The 13,641-nt window shown below is 43.2% G+C and overlaps 1 protein-coding gene across 1 annotated transcript in view; it reads left to right on the forward strand.

Annotated features, from left to right (window-relative positions):
- The window catches only part of LOC144031455 (gap junction alpha-10 protein-like), a 454,623-nt gene that overhangs the window by 239,214 nt on the left and 201,768 nt on the right, over nt 1-13,641 (forward strand). The window lies entirely within an intron of this gene.

The following is a 13,641-nucleotide window of genomic DNA, read 5'->3' on the forward strand; positions in this document are numbered from 1 at the left end:
CAGCGCTTTCTGTTAAGGTTTTCCACGAGTTCTTCTGTAAATAAATTTCTAAATTGTATTTTCCTTTCTGGGTCTGCCTTTTCGGGAACCTCTTTCTGTCGACTGAGGTCGACGTGACAGAATAATCCGACCACCATGGATCCCGTAGACCCAGTAAAGGTGAGATGCGCTTTGGACAGCCAAGTGAGACGGCTTGGGCAAAACGAAGCCTCCTTGGTTGAGCTTCAGAATGTTGTAAGCAGGCTAGCTGGCCAGTTAAATGAATTGTGTTCCCGGTGTGAGCACCTAGCCCCTGTCAAGACCACAGTTGGGGCGTCTTCGCCCTTGGTCACTGTTAGAGAGCCCGTTTTGCCCCACCCGCCGAGGTATGATGGACAACCTGGAAGTTGTGGTACTTTTTTGCATCATTGCTCTCTTATTTTTGACCAGCAACCGTTGACTTATGCACAGGACAATGCTAAAGTGGCATTTGTAATGAGTCTCTTGGCTGGCAAAGCAGCTACTTGGGCTATGGCGGTGAGCAATGCGCAACCTGATCTCCGGTCTTCCTTTCCGACGTTTGTTTTGGAGTTTAGACGTGTCTTTGATCACCCGGTAAAGGGAAGGGAGGCTGGAAATCAGCTTCTGGACTTGGTGCAAGGGCGGCAGTCGGTGGTGGATTACTCTATTTCATTCCGCATCCTGGCTGCCGAGAGTGGCTTCAATGACCGAGCACTATGTTGTCTGTTTCGCCGTGGACTAAACTCGGCAGTTAAAGATGAACTAGCAGTGCGGGACGATACCTCGGACTTGGAGGAACTAATATCGCTGACCATCCGCCTTGACAACCGACTGAGGGAGCGGCGCAGGGAACGTGCATGGGAGCGGCTCGGCGCAGTTGGGAGTGCCCCCCTGGACAATCAAGCACGTCCTCTCACCCCGGACACCGACTCCTCAGCCGCCCTGGGATCACCTGCTGCCTTGGAGGAACCAATGCAGCTAGAAGGAGGTCGTTTGCACCATGAGGAGAGACAACGGCGCCTCCTGGCAGGAGCTTGTTTCTACTGCGGTCAATCAGGACACCAGGTGGCTTCCTGCCAGGCGAGGCAAGCACGCAAATGTCATCAATCCACTCAACTAGGCAACCGGCAGTCGGCGCAAGCCACCGATGAACAGTGTGAGTATGTGTGAAGAGCCCAAACCAAGTCCAGACTCTAACATAAGCCAACAGAGTAAGAGACTAGAACTGTCAGGAGAAGTGTCCGGCTACGGAAAGAGTGTGAGAGTAATTGCGCTGGTTGATTCTGGGGCTGATGACAGCTTTATTGATGAGTGTATGGTAGAGACCCTGAACTGTCCTGTGGAGACGCTAAGTAAAGTAAAGAGAGTATTGGATCTTAATGGGCGTCTCCTGGCAGAAATTCGTCTAATTACTAGCCCACTAGTATTGAAACTTTCAGGTAACCACGCGGAGCAAATTAGGTTTTTTGTTATGCCCTCTCGAGCTGCTCCTGTTGTTTTGGGGTTGCCGTGGCTAAAATTGCACAACCCAGACATCGACTGGGAAAAACCCGCCTTAGAAAACTGGAGTCCTTTTTGTTATGCTCACTGTCTGAAATCGGCCGATGGTGGATCGGTACCGCCAGTCGACCCCAACTCCGAAGCTATTTGCTTAGATAATGTACCAGCTGAATACCACGATTTATGGAAAGTGTTTAGTAAAGCTCGTGCACAGTCATTGCCCCCCCATCGACCTTACGACTGCGCCATAGATTTGATTCCTAATACCCCACTACCAAGTTCTAGATTGTATCAGGTGTCTCAACCTGAACGGGAAGCCTTGAGGGAATACATCACTACTTCCTTGGCAGCTGGTATCATCCGCCCTTCTAGATCACCCGTGGGGGCAGGATTTTTCTTTATCGACAAGAAAGATAAGACTTTACGGCCATGTGTCGATTACCGGGGCCTAAATGAAATTACCGTCAAAAATAAGTATCCCCTGCCCTTGTTGGATTCAGCATTTGCACCGCTGCAGGCTGCAACTATTTTTACGAAGCTTGACCTCCATAGTGCGTACTATTTGGTTAGAATACGGGAAGGAGATGAGTGGAAAACAGCATTTAAGACACCCCTGGGACACTTCGAGTACCTTGTTATGCCATTTGGATTAACTAATGCCCCAGCAGTGTTCCAGTGCCTTATCAATGACGTCTTGCGGGATATGCTGAGTATTTTTTGCTTTGTTTATCTTGATGACAGACTTATTTTCTCCCGCGATCTAGAGGAACATCGCCAACATGTGCGGTTGGTTCTTGAAAGATTATTAGAGAATTGACTGTATGTCAAGGCGGAAAAGTGTGAGTTTCACGCTACGTCTGTCCCGTTCTTGGGCTTTATTGTAGAAGGGGGTCAGCTACAGGCTGACCCCAGTAAAACACAAGCAGTAGTGGACTGGCCAACCCCAACAACGAGAAAACAGTTACAACGGTTTCTGGGGTTCTCCAATTTCTACCGCCGGTTTATTAGAAACTATAGCCAGAAAGCCGCTCCCCTTACACGTCTGACATCAAGCAAGATGCCTTTTAAATGGAATTCGGGTGCAGAACAGGCCTTCAGGGAACTGAAACGAATGTTTTCTAATCCACCAGTTTTGATTCATGCTAATACTGATTTTCCATTTGTGGTCGAGGTTGATGCATCCGATTCAGGAGTGGGGGCTGTCCTGTCCCAGCGCTCTCCGGTCGACCAGAGGCTCCACCCCTGTGCCTACTTCTCCAAGCAGCTGAGTCCCGCCGAGGCAAATTATGATGTGGGAAACCGGGAATTGCTGGCTATAGTGCTCGCATTACAGGAGTGGAGACACTGGCTAGAAGGAACAAAGGAACCATTCACAATCTACACTGATCACAAGAATCTGGCATACCTTCGTTCTGCCAAAAGACTCAACTCTCGTCAAGCCAGGTGGGCCATGTTTTTCACCCGATTCAGCTTTACGCTCTCATACCGCCAGGGGTCCAAGAACCAGAAACCGGATGCTCTGTCCCGCATTCATGAGCCAGCAGCCAATGAGCAGCGGTCGGAGACCATCCTGCCAGAACATTGTTTTGCGGGGGCCCTTCAGTGGGACGTGGAGAGGAAGGTCATAGAAGCCCTGGAGGGTGCACAGGTTCCGGGTGAGTGCCCTACTGGGAAGCTGTTTGTGCCAGCAAATTTACGTCCTGAGGTGCTGCGGTGGGGACACGAGTCAAAGATCGCCTGCCATCCCGGGATAAACCGGACTCTAACCCTTCTCGGACAAAGATTCTGGTGGCCTGAAATGCGGAGAGACGTCGCAGACTTTGTGGGAGCCTGCGCTGCCTGTGCCAGTGGAAAATCATCTCACCAAAGGCCAGCAGGTCTGCTCCGCCCTCTGCCTGTCCCATCGCGACCATGGTCTCACATCTCTATGGACTTTGTCACTGGCCTGCCAACATCCCGAGGAAGATCTGTCATTTTGACTGTTGTGGATCGATTCTCCAAGCAAGCCCATTTTGTAGCCTTGGTCAAACTCCCATCAGCCTGGGAGACTGCACAGCTTCTGGTCAAGCACGTTTTCCGACTACATGGACTTCCGCTTAACGTGGTGTCTGATCGTGGGCCACAATTTGTCTCCCAGGTGTGGGGGAAATTCTGTCGGGTGTTGGGAGCCACCGCAAGCCTATCATCAGGATACCACCCCCAGACGAACGGTCAAACTGAGAGGGCTAACCAGGACCTTGAGGCAGCCCTCCGCTGCGTATGCCTTCAAAATCCGACAACCTGGACCTCGCACTTGCCATGGGTGGAGTATGCACATAATACCCTTGTCTCCACTGCCACAGGTCGATCACCGTTCAGGTCTGCATACGGATACCAGCCACCGTTATTTCCGTCCCAGGAGGGAACGGTGGACCTACCCTCGGTGCAGCTGCATCTCAAGAGGGCCCATCAGGTATGGCGTGAGACTCGTGCAGCATTGTCCCGAACCGCAGCACGAAACCGACAGATCGCAGACCGTCGGAGGCGCCCGGCACCCAACTACCAGCCCAAGGACCGCGTTTGGCTGAGCACCCGGGACCTGCATTTGGCTGGAAGCTCTCGGAAGTTGGGCCCCCGCTTCATCGGCCCCTTTGAAGTGGAATCGGTTGTCAATCCTGTTTCGGTGAGACTTCGCCTGCCTCCCAACCTTAAGATCCATCCTGTTTTCCATGTGTCCCTACTCAAGCCAGACACTCCGAGCCCACTGAACCCTCCTGCGGCACCGCCACCACCTCCTCGACTGGTTGATGGAGACCCGGTATACACTGTGAAAGAGATTCTAGACTCTAGGCGCCGGGGAAAGGGGTTCCAGTATCTGGTCGATTGGGAGGGCTATGGGCCAGAGGAGCGTCAGTGGGTTCCCCGCTCCTGGATCCTGGATCCATCGATTCTGCGCACTTTCCATGAGGCGCATCCGTCAAAACTAGGTGGTCCGCCAGGGGGCGTCCGTTGAGGGGAGGGTACTGTCATGATCCTGCTCTCAGTGCTGTTTTGTTTTTCTCCTCCCCAATAGTGAGTGGGCGTTTCCTCCAGCACCACACCTGGGGTGTGTTTACTAATCAATTAGTGGACTTGAAAAGGACTCCGGGCACAGCAGTCCACTGTCAGATTATTCCTTGCTCACTGCTACTAGCGACAAGAATTCTCTGCACCCCTTTTTGATTCATAGCAACGTTCATAGTCATAGTCATAGTCTTATTGGATATTGTTCTTGTGTTTGTATTTATATTTACGTGTGAGTATATCCACGGCATTTTTGGTGATAATTGATTGGTGGCATATTTGCCTTGTTCTATTTTGTATTTACTCCCTTGCATACTTTTTGCAAGCGTTTTCTGTTACTCCTTTGTACCTTGCCTTTTGCAAGTATTTTTCGGTTCGTGTTTTTCTCCAGCCTTTGTGCTCGCGATTGTTTTTTACTTATCCTGGTTGTGTTTACCGGCGCTTTCTGTTAAGGTTTTCCACAAGTTCTTCTGTAAATAAATTTCTAAATTGTATTTTCCTTTCTGGGTCTGCCTTTTTGGGAACATCTTTCTGTCGACTGAGGTCGACGTGACATACATAGGTTAAACGGATCCCTGTCCCGCTACGATTGTCCGACGGCTATGAAAATTGTGTGGCACCTGAAGCACATCCCAATGAACAAAAACGTCTTTGAAGTGTGTACCCTAAAATAGACAGAAAGTGAGGTATTTAAATGTCCAATTTTTGCCAATTTTTGCACATTTACAGGGGTCATACTTTTGCCCGCTTCTCCTACACGGTTAACCCGATTGACTTCAAACTTGGGATGTACCATCTCAACACCTGGGACAACATCATTGTGAAAAATGAAAAGCTTTTGATATACTATATGACGGCGGCGTCGCATCAAATTTAGAGTTTAAAAATTCTTACTTCACGAAGCATTGCCGGTTGTACGTTTAATCTAGAGCTACGAAAATTGGTACACATATGTAACAGGCTATAACCTACAAAAAACTCTTTTTGAACCATATGCTAAACCTAACAGGAAGTCCACCATTTTGATTTATTTTGGAACGTGTTGCCATTTTTTTTGGCCATTTCATTGGGGTCTTATTTTAACGAACTCCTCCTACAGTGTTTATCCGATCATCTTCAAACTTGGTGTGATTCATCTTAAGATGTTGAAGATGAAAAGTTATTGAAAGCTTTGTATTTCGTCGCACGCTGTTGTCATGGCATGCACTGTTTGCAAAGGGAAAAAAATATCCTTAAAGAAGCATTCCCATTTGTACGAAGCAGTAGAGCTACGAAAATTTGTAGACATATGTAACAGCCCAATATTACAAAAAAGTCTCTTGGTGCCCTGTGCTAAACCCAACAGGAAGTCCCCCAGGGGCCGGGCATCATATTTTGAGCTAAAAAACTCCTCTTTAACAAAGCATACCCGGCTGTACGTTTCACCTAGAGTTACCAAAATTTGTAGAGGTATATAACAGCCCTCGAGGTACAAAAAACTCTTTTTGAACCATATGCTAAACCTAACAGGACGTCCGCCATTTTGATTTACTTTGGAATGTGTTGCCATTTTTTTTGGCCATTTCATAGGGGTCATATTTTAACAAACTCCTCCTACAGAGTTTATCCGATCATCTTCAAACTTGGTGTGATTCATCTTAAGATGTTGAAAATGAAAAGTTATTGAAAGTTTTTTATTTCGTCACACGCTGTTGTCGTGGCATGCACTTTTTGCAAAGGAAAAAAAATCCTTCTTAATGAAGCATTCCCAGTTGTACGAAGCAGCTAGAGCGACGAAAAATTGTAGACATATGTAACAGCCCAGGATGTACAAAAAAGTCTCTTGGTGCCATGTGCTAAACCCAACAGGAAGTCCCCCAGGGGCCGGGCATCACATTTTGAGCTAAAAAAAACTCCTCTTTAACGAAGCATTCCCGGTTGTACGTTTCACCTAGTGCTATGATAATTTGCAGGCATACATAAGAGCCCACGATGTACAAAAAAGTCTCTTGGAACCATGTGCTAAACCAAACAGGAAGTCCGCCATTTTGATTTATGATGGCATTTGTTGCCATTTTTTGTGGCCTTTTTCAGGGGTCATATTTTAACGAACCCCTCCTACAAAATTTATCCGACTGTCTTCAAACTTGGTGTGTTTCATCTTAAGATGTTTAAGATGCAAAGTAATCGAAAGTTTTTTATTTTGTCACACGCTGTTGCCATAGCAATGCATTGTTTGTCAAGTGCTGCTTTTTTTTTTTTATACACATGAAAACTCATGAAACTTTGCAAACACATCAGACTTGTCATGAACAGGAATTTTTAGAGATTTATTGTGCAATTTGCAATAAATAGCGCCCTCTAGACATTTTTATGAAGCATTTCCGATTGTATGATTATGCTAGACCTACAAAAAAGTATTATGTAGCCATTTGCCAAACCAAAGAGGAAGTCCGCTATTTTGATTTTATTGTGAGAATTATACATCATTTTTGGCCTTTTTCATTAAACTTTGCACAGACAAGGCATGGAAAAAACTAACATTTTAAATGGTCCTTGTTCCATGTAACAGTACCCCAACGTGCCAGTACCCTGACGTGCAAGTAACCCAACGTTGTGCTCAATAGCGCCCTCTATGCATTTTTATGGAGCATTTCCAATTGTATGATTCAAGCGATACACAACTAAAGATGACTTGACCTAGATTTGTGAAAACTGGGAGGCATACCTATTAGCTTAAGACCTACAAAAATTATTCTGTAGCCGTCTGCTAAACCTAAAAGGAAGTCCGCCATTTTGAATTTATTTTGGGAATTGCACACCATATTTTGCGTTTTGATTAAACTTTGCACACACAAGGCTTGTCAAAAACATTTTAGATGGTCCTTGTCCTATTTGACAGGACCCCAACGTGCCAGTACCCCGACGTGCAAGTACCCCAACGTGGCCCGGGTTGCGAGGGCCCTTTATAGCTGCTCGCAGCTCTAGTTATTATTCTTATTATTATTATTCTCCGCAAACGATCACATTTTTGAGACACTAAACGTGACCGAAAACTCACCAAACTTTACACGCACATCAGGCCTGGCGAAAAATTTTATATTTTAAAGTCGCCATACATGATAACAGAAAAATGGCTCCTTAGCGCCCCCTACATAGGTTAAACGGATCCCTGTCCCGCTACGATTGTCCGACGGCTACGAAAATTGTGTGGCACCTGTAGCACATCCCAATGAACAAAAACCTCTTTGAAGTGTGTACCCTAAAATAGACAGAAAGTGAGGTATGAGTATTTAAATGTCCAATTTTGGCCAATTTTTGCACCATTTACAGGGGTCATACTTTTGCCCGCTTCTCCTACACGGTTAACCCGATTGACTTCAAACTTGGGATGTACCATCTCAACACCTGGGACAACATCATTGTGGAAAATGAAAAGTTTTTGATATACTATATGACGGCGGCGGCGCATCAAATTTAGAGTTTAAAAATTCTTACTTCACGAAGCATTGCCGGTTGTACGTTTAATCTAGAGCTACGAAAATTGGTACACATATGTAACAGGCTATGACCTACAAAAAACTATTTTTGAACCATATGCTAAACCTAACAGGACGTCCGCCAATTTGATTTACTTTGGAACGTGTTGCCATTTTTTTTGGCCATTTCATAGGGGTCATATTTTAACAAACTCCTCCTACAGAGTTTATCCGATCATCTTCAAACTTGGTGTGATTCATCTTAAGATGTTGAAAATGAAAAGTTATTGAAAGTTTTTTATTTCGTCACACGCTGTTGTCGTGGCATGCACTGTTTGCAAAGGAAAAAAAATATCCTTAAAGAAGCATTCCCATTTGTACGAAGCAGCTAGAGCTACGAAAATTTGTAGACATATGTAACAGCCCAAGATGTACAAAAAAGTCTCTTGGTGCCCTGTGCTAAACCCAACAGGAAGTCCCCCAGGGGCCGGGCATCTCATTTTGAGCTAAAAAACTCCTCTTTAACAAAGCATACGTACGTTTCACCTAGAGTTACCAAAATTTGTAGAGGTATATAACAGCCCTCGAGGTACAAAAAATTCTTTTTGAACCATATAAACCTAACAGGACGTCCGCCATTTTGATTTACTTTGGAATGTCTTGCCATTTTTTTTGGCCATTTCATAGGGGTCATATTTTAACAAACTCCTCCTACAGAGTTTATCCGATCATCTTCAAACTTGGTGTGATTCATATTGAAGATGAAAAGTTATTGAAAGTTTTTTATTTCGTCACACGCTGTTGTCGTGGCATGCACTTTTTGCAAAGGAAAAAAATCCTTCTTAATGAAGCATTCCCAGTTGTACGAAGCAGCTAGAGCGACGAAAAATTGTAGACATATGTAACAGCCCAGGATGTACAAAAAAGTCTCTTGGTGCCATGTGCTAAACCCAACAGGAAGTCCTCCAGGGGGGCATCACATTTTGAGCTAAAAAACTCCTCTTTAACGAAGCATTCCCGGTTGTACGTTTCACCTAGCGCTATGATAATTTGCAGGCATACATAAGAGCCCACGATGTACAAAAAAGTCTCTTGGAACCATGTGCTAAACCAAACAGGAAGTCCGCCATTTTGATTTATGATGGGATTTGTTGCCATTTTTTGTGGCCTTTTTTAGGGGTCATATTTTGCCGAACTCCTCCTACAAAATTCATCAAATTTATCCGACTGTCTTCAAACTTGGTGTGTTTCATCTTAAGATGTTTAAGATGCAAAGTAATCGAAAGTTTTTTATTTTGTCACACGCTGTTGCCATAGCAATGCATTGTTTGTCAAGTGCTGCTTTTTTTTTTTTTTTTATACACATGAAAACTCATGAAACTTTGCAAACACATCAGACTTGTCATGAACATGAATTTTTAGAGATTTATTGTGCAATTTGCAATAAATAGCGTCCTCTAGACATTTTTATGAAGCATTTCCGATTGTATGATTATGCTAGACCTACAAAAAAGTATTATGTAGCCATTTGCCAAACCAAAGAGGAAGTCCGCTATTTTGATATTATTTTGGGAATTATACATCATTTTTGGCCTTTTTCATTAAACTTTGCACAGACAAGGCATGGAAAAAACTAACATTTTAAATGGTCCTTGTTCCATGTAACAGTACCCCAACGTGCCAGTACCCTGACGTGCAAGTAACCCAACGTTGTGCTCAATAGCGCCCTCTATGCATTTTTATGGAGCATTTCCAATTGTATGATTCAAGCGATACACAACTAAAGATGACTTGACCTAGATTTGTGAAAACTGGGAGGCATACCTATTAGCTTATTTAGCGTATGCTAAACCTAAAAGGAAGTCCGCCATTTTGAATTTATTTTGGGAATTGCACACCATATTTTGCGTTTTGATTAAACTTTGCACACACAAGGCTTGTCAAAAACATTTTAGATGGTCCTTGTCCTATTTGACAGTACCCCAACGTGCCAGTACCCCGACGTGCAAGTACCCCAACGTGGCCCGGGTTGCGAGGGCCCTTTATAGCTGCTCGCTTGTCTAGTTATTATTTTTTCTTCTCCGCAAACAATAACATTTTTGAGACACTAAACGTGAACGAAAACTCACCAAACTTTACACACAGATCAGGCCTGGCGAAAAATTTGATATTTTAAAGTCGCCATACACGATAACAGAAAAATGGCTCCTTAGCGCCACCTACATAGGTTTAACGGATCCCTGTCCCGCTATGATTGTCCTACGGCTACGAAAATTGTGTGGCACCTGTAGCACATCCAGGTGAACAAAAACCTCTTTGATATGTGTACCCTAAAATAGACAGGAAGTGAGGTATGTTCATCTGAATGTCCAATTTTGGCCCATTTTTGCACATTTACAGGGGTCATACTTTTGCCCGCTTCTCCTACACGGTTAACCTGATTGACTTCAAACTTGGGCTGTACCATCTCAACACCTGGGACAACATCATGGTAAAAAATCTAAAGTTTTTGACATACTATATGACGGGGGGGAGGCATTAAATTTAGAGTTTCAAAACTCTTACTTAACGAAGCATTGCTGGTTGTACGTTTATTCTAGAGCTACGAAAATTGGTACACATATGTAACAGACTACGACCTACAAAAAAGTCTTCTGGTGCCATATGTTAAACCTAACAGGAAGTCCGCGAGAAGCAGGGCATCAAATTTTGTATTTCAAAATTCTTACTTAATGAAGCATTCCCGGCTGTACGCTTCACTGAGAGTTACCAAAATTTGAACACATATGTAGCAGCCCTCAAGGTACAAAAAACTCTTTTTGAACCATATGCTAAACCTAACAGGAAGTCCGCCATTTTGATTTACTTTGGAATGTGTTGTCATTTTTTTGGCCATTTCATAGGGGTCTTATTTTAACGAACTCCTCCTACAGAGTTTATCCGATCATCTTCAAACTTGGTGTGATTCATCTTAAGATGTTGAAGATGAAAAGTTATTGAAAGCTTTTTATTTCCTCACACACAGTTGTCGTGGCATGCACAGTTTGCAAAGGAAAAAAATCCTTCTTAAGGAAGCATTCCCGGTTGTATGAAGCAGCTAGAGCTGCTACAAAAATTTGTAGACATATGTAACAGCCCACGATGTACAAAAAAGTCTCTTGGTGCCATGTGCTAAACCCAACAGGAAGTTCCCCAGGGGCCGGGCATCACATTTTGATCTAAAATGCTCCTCTTTAACAAAGCATTCCCGGTTGTACGTTTCACCTAGCGCTATGATAATTTGGAGGCATACATAAGAGCCCACAATGTACAAAAAAAAGTCTCTTGGAATCATATGCTAAACCAAACAGGAAGTCCACCATTTTGATTTACGTTGGGATTTGTAGCCATTTTTTGTGGCCTTTTTTAGGGGTCATATTTTGACGAACTCCTCCTACAAAATTCATCCGACCGTCTTCAAACTTGTTGTGTTTCATCTTAAGATGTTTAAGATGCAAAGTTATCGAAAGTTATTTATTTTGTCGCACACCATTGCCATAGTGATGCATTGTTTGCCAAGTAAAATGCTGCTTTTTTTTTTGGTCTAAACGTGCAAAAACTAATGAAACTTTACACACACATCAGACTTGTCATAAACATGAATATTTTAGATATTTCTTGTTCAATTTGCAATAAATGGCTCAATAGCGCCCTCTAGACATTTTTATGAAGCTTTTGCAAATGTATTGTATATATGATTCAGCTAGTTTGTAAAAATTGGGATACCTTTCAGCCTAAGACTTACAAAAAGGTTTCTAAAGCCATATGCTAAACCAAACAAGAAGTCTGTCATTTTGATTTACTTTCGTATTTGCAGCCATTTTTGGGGCCTTTTATAGGGGTCATATTTTCTACAAAACTTATCAGATGGACTTCATTCTTTGGCGTGTTTCATCTTAAGTTATTTAAGATGAAAAGTTTGTAATTTTTTATTTTGTCGCATGCGTTTGCTGTAGAAATGCATTGTTTGCAAAGAAAAATGTTTTCTTTGGAGAGTCTAAACATGGGCGAAACTCACAAAACATTGCACACAGATCAGACCTCTCACGAACATGAATATTTTATAGATTTGTTGTGCAATTTGTAATAAATGGCTTAATAGCGCCCTCTAGACAAGTATTTCCCATTATCTGATTCAGCTAGATGTGTGAATATTGGGAGGCATACCTATCAACCTAATAGCTACAAAAAGTATTCTATAGCCATGTGCCAATCCATTTTGATTTTATTTTGTTAATTTTGCATCAATTTTGGCCTTTCCATGAAACTTTGCAAACAAAAAGCATGTCAAAAACATTTACAATTTAGATGGTTTCCTATGAAACATAACCCCAACATGCCAGTACCCCGACGTGCAAATACCCCAACGTGGCCCGGGTTGCGAGGGCCCTTAAAAGCTGCTCGCAGCTCTAGTTAGGGCCCGAGCAGCGGCGGCGGCGGTGCCGCTGCGAGGCCCTATTGTTTTTGTAGGAATTCTTCTTATTAGGGCCCGAGCAGCGGCGGCGGCGGTGCCGCTGCGAGGCCCTATTGTTTTTGTAGGAATTCTTCTTATTATTATTCTTATTATTCTTCTCCGCAAACAATCGCATTTTTGAGACACTAGAAAACAGCAATGGTAATCATTCTGAAACTGTTATTTGTGTGCATAATCCAGAACTGCAAAGGTGTTATGGTTTATGTAAAGCCAATCTGGCCAACTCCAAAGCATACAATTTCCGAAGTCAAAATATGGTTCAGGCTTCATGTGTACCAGTAAGTATTAAAGGTGCAGCTAGAGCTACGAAAATTTTGTAAGTCTTAGGCTGATAGGTATCCAAATTTTTTCACATCTAGCTGAATCATACATTTCCAAAAGCTTCATAAAAATGTCGAGATGGCGCTATTGAGCCATTTATTGAAAATTGCAGAAAAACTCTCTAAAATATTCATGCTTATGACAAGCCTGATGTGTGTGTAAAGTTTCATGAGTTTTTGCACATGTTTAGATAAAAAAAAAAAAAGCAGCATTTTACTTGGCAAACAATGCACCGCTATGGCAACGGCGTGCGACAAAATAAAACACTTTCGATAACTTTGTATCTTAAACATCTTGAGATGAAGCACACCAAGTTTGAAGAGGAAGTCCGCCATTTTGATTTACGTTGGGATTTGTAGCCATTTTTTGTGGCCTTTTTTAGGGGTCATATTTTAACGAACTCCTCCTACAAAATTTATCCGACTGTCTTCAAACTTGGTGTGCTTCATCTTAAGATGTTTAAGATACAAAGTTATCGGAAGTTATTTATTTTGTCGCACGCCGTTTCATGGCGATGGATTGTTTGCCAAGTAAAATGCTGCTTTTTTTTTTTTGGTCTAAACATGTGCAAAAACTCATGAAACTTTACACACACATCAGGCTTGTCATAAGCATGACATATTATGATGGTAAGTGGTTAGAATATAGTTCGAAAGCAAAAGAGGGAATTTACCTAGAAAATAGCAATGGTAATCATTATGAAACTGTTATTTGTGTGTATCATCCAGAACTGCAGAAGTGTTATGGATTGTGTAAAGCCTATCTGGCCAACTTCGAAGCATATAATTTAAGAAGGCAAAATAGCCT

The sequence above is a fragment of the Festucalex cinctus genome, chromosome 12, assembly GCF_051991245.1.
Source record: "Festucalex cinctus isolate MCC-2025b chromosome 12, RoL_Fcin_1.0, whole genome shotgun sequence".
Classification (NCBI taxonomy): Eukaryota; Metazoa; Chordata; class Actinopteri; order Syngnathiformes; family Syngnathidae; genus Festucalex; species Festucalex cinctus.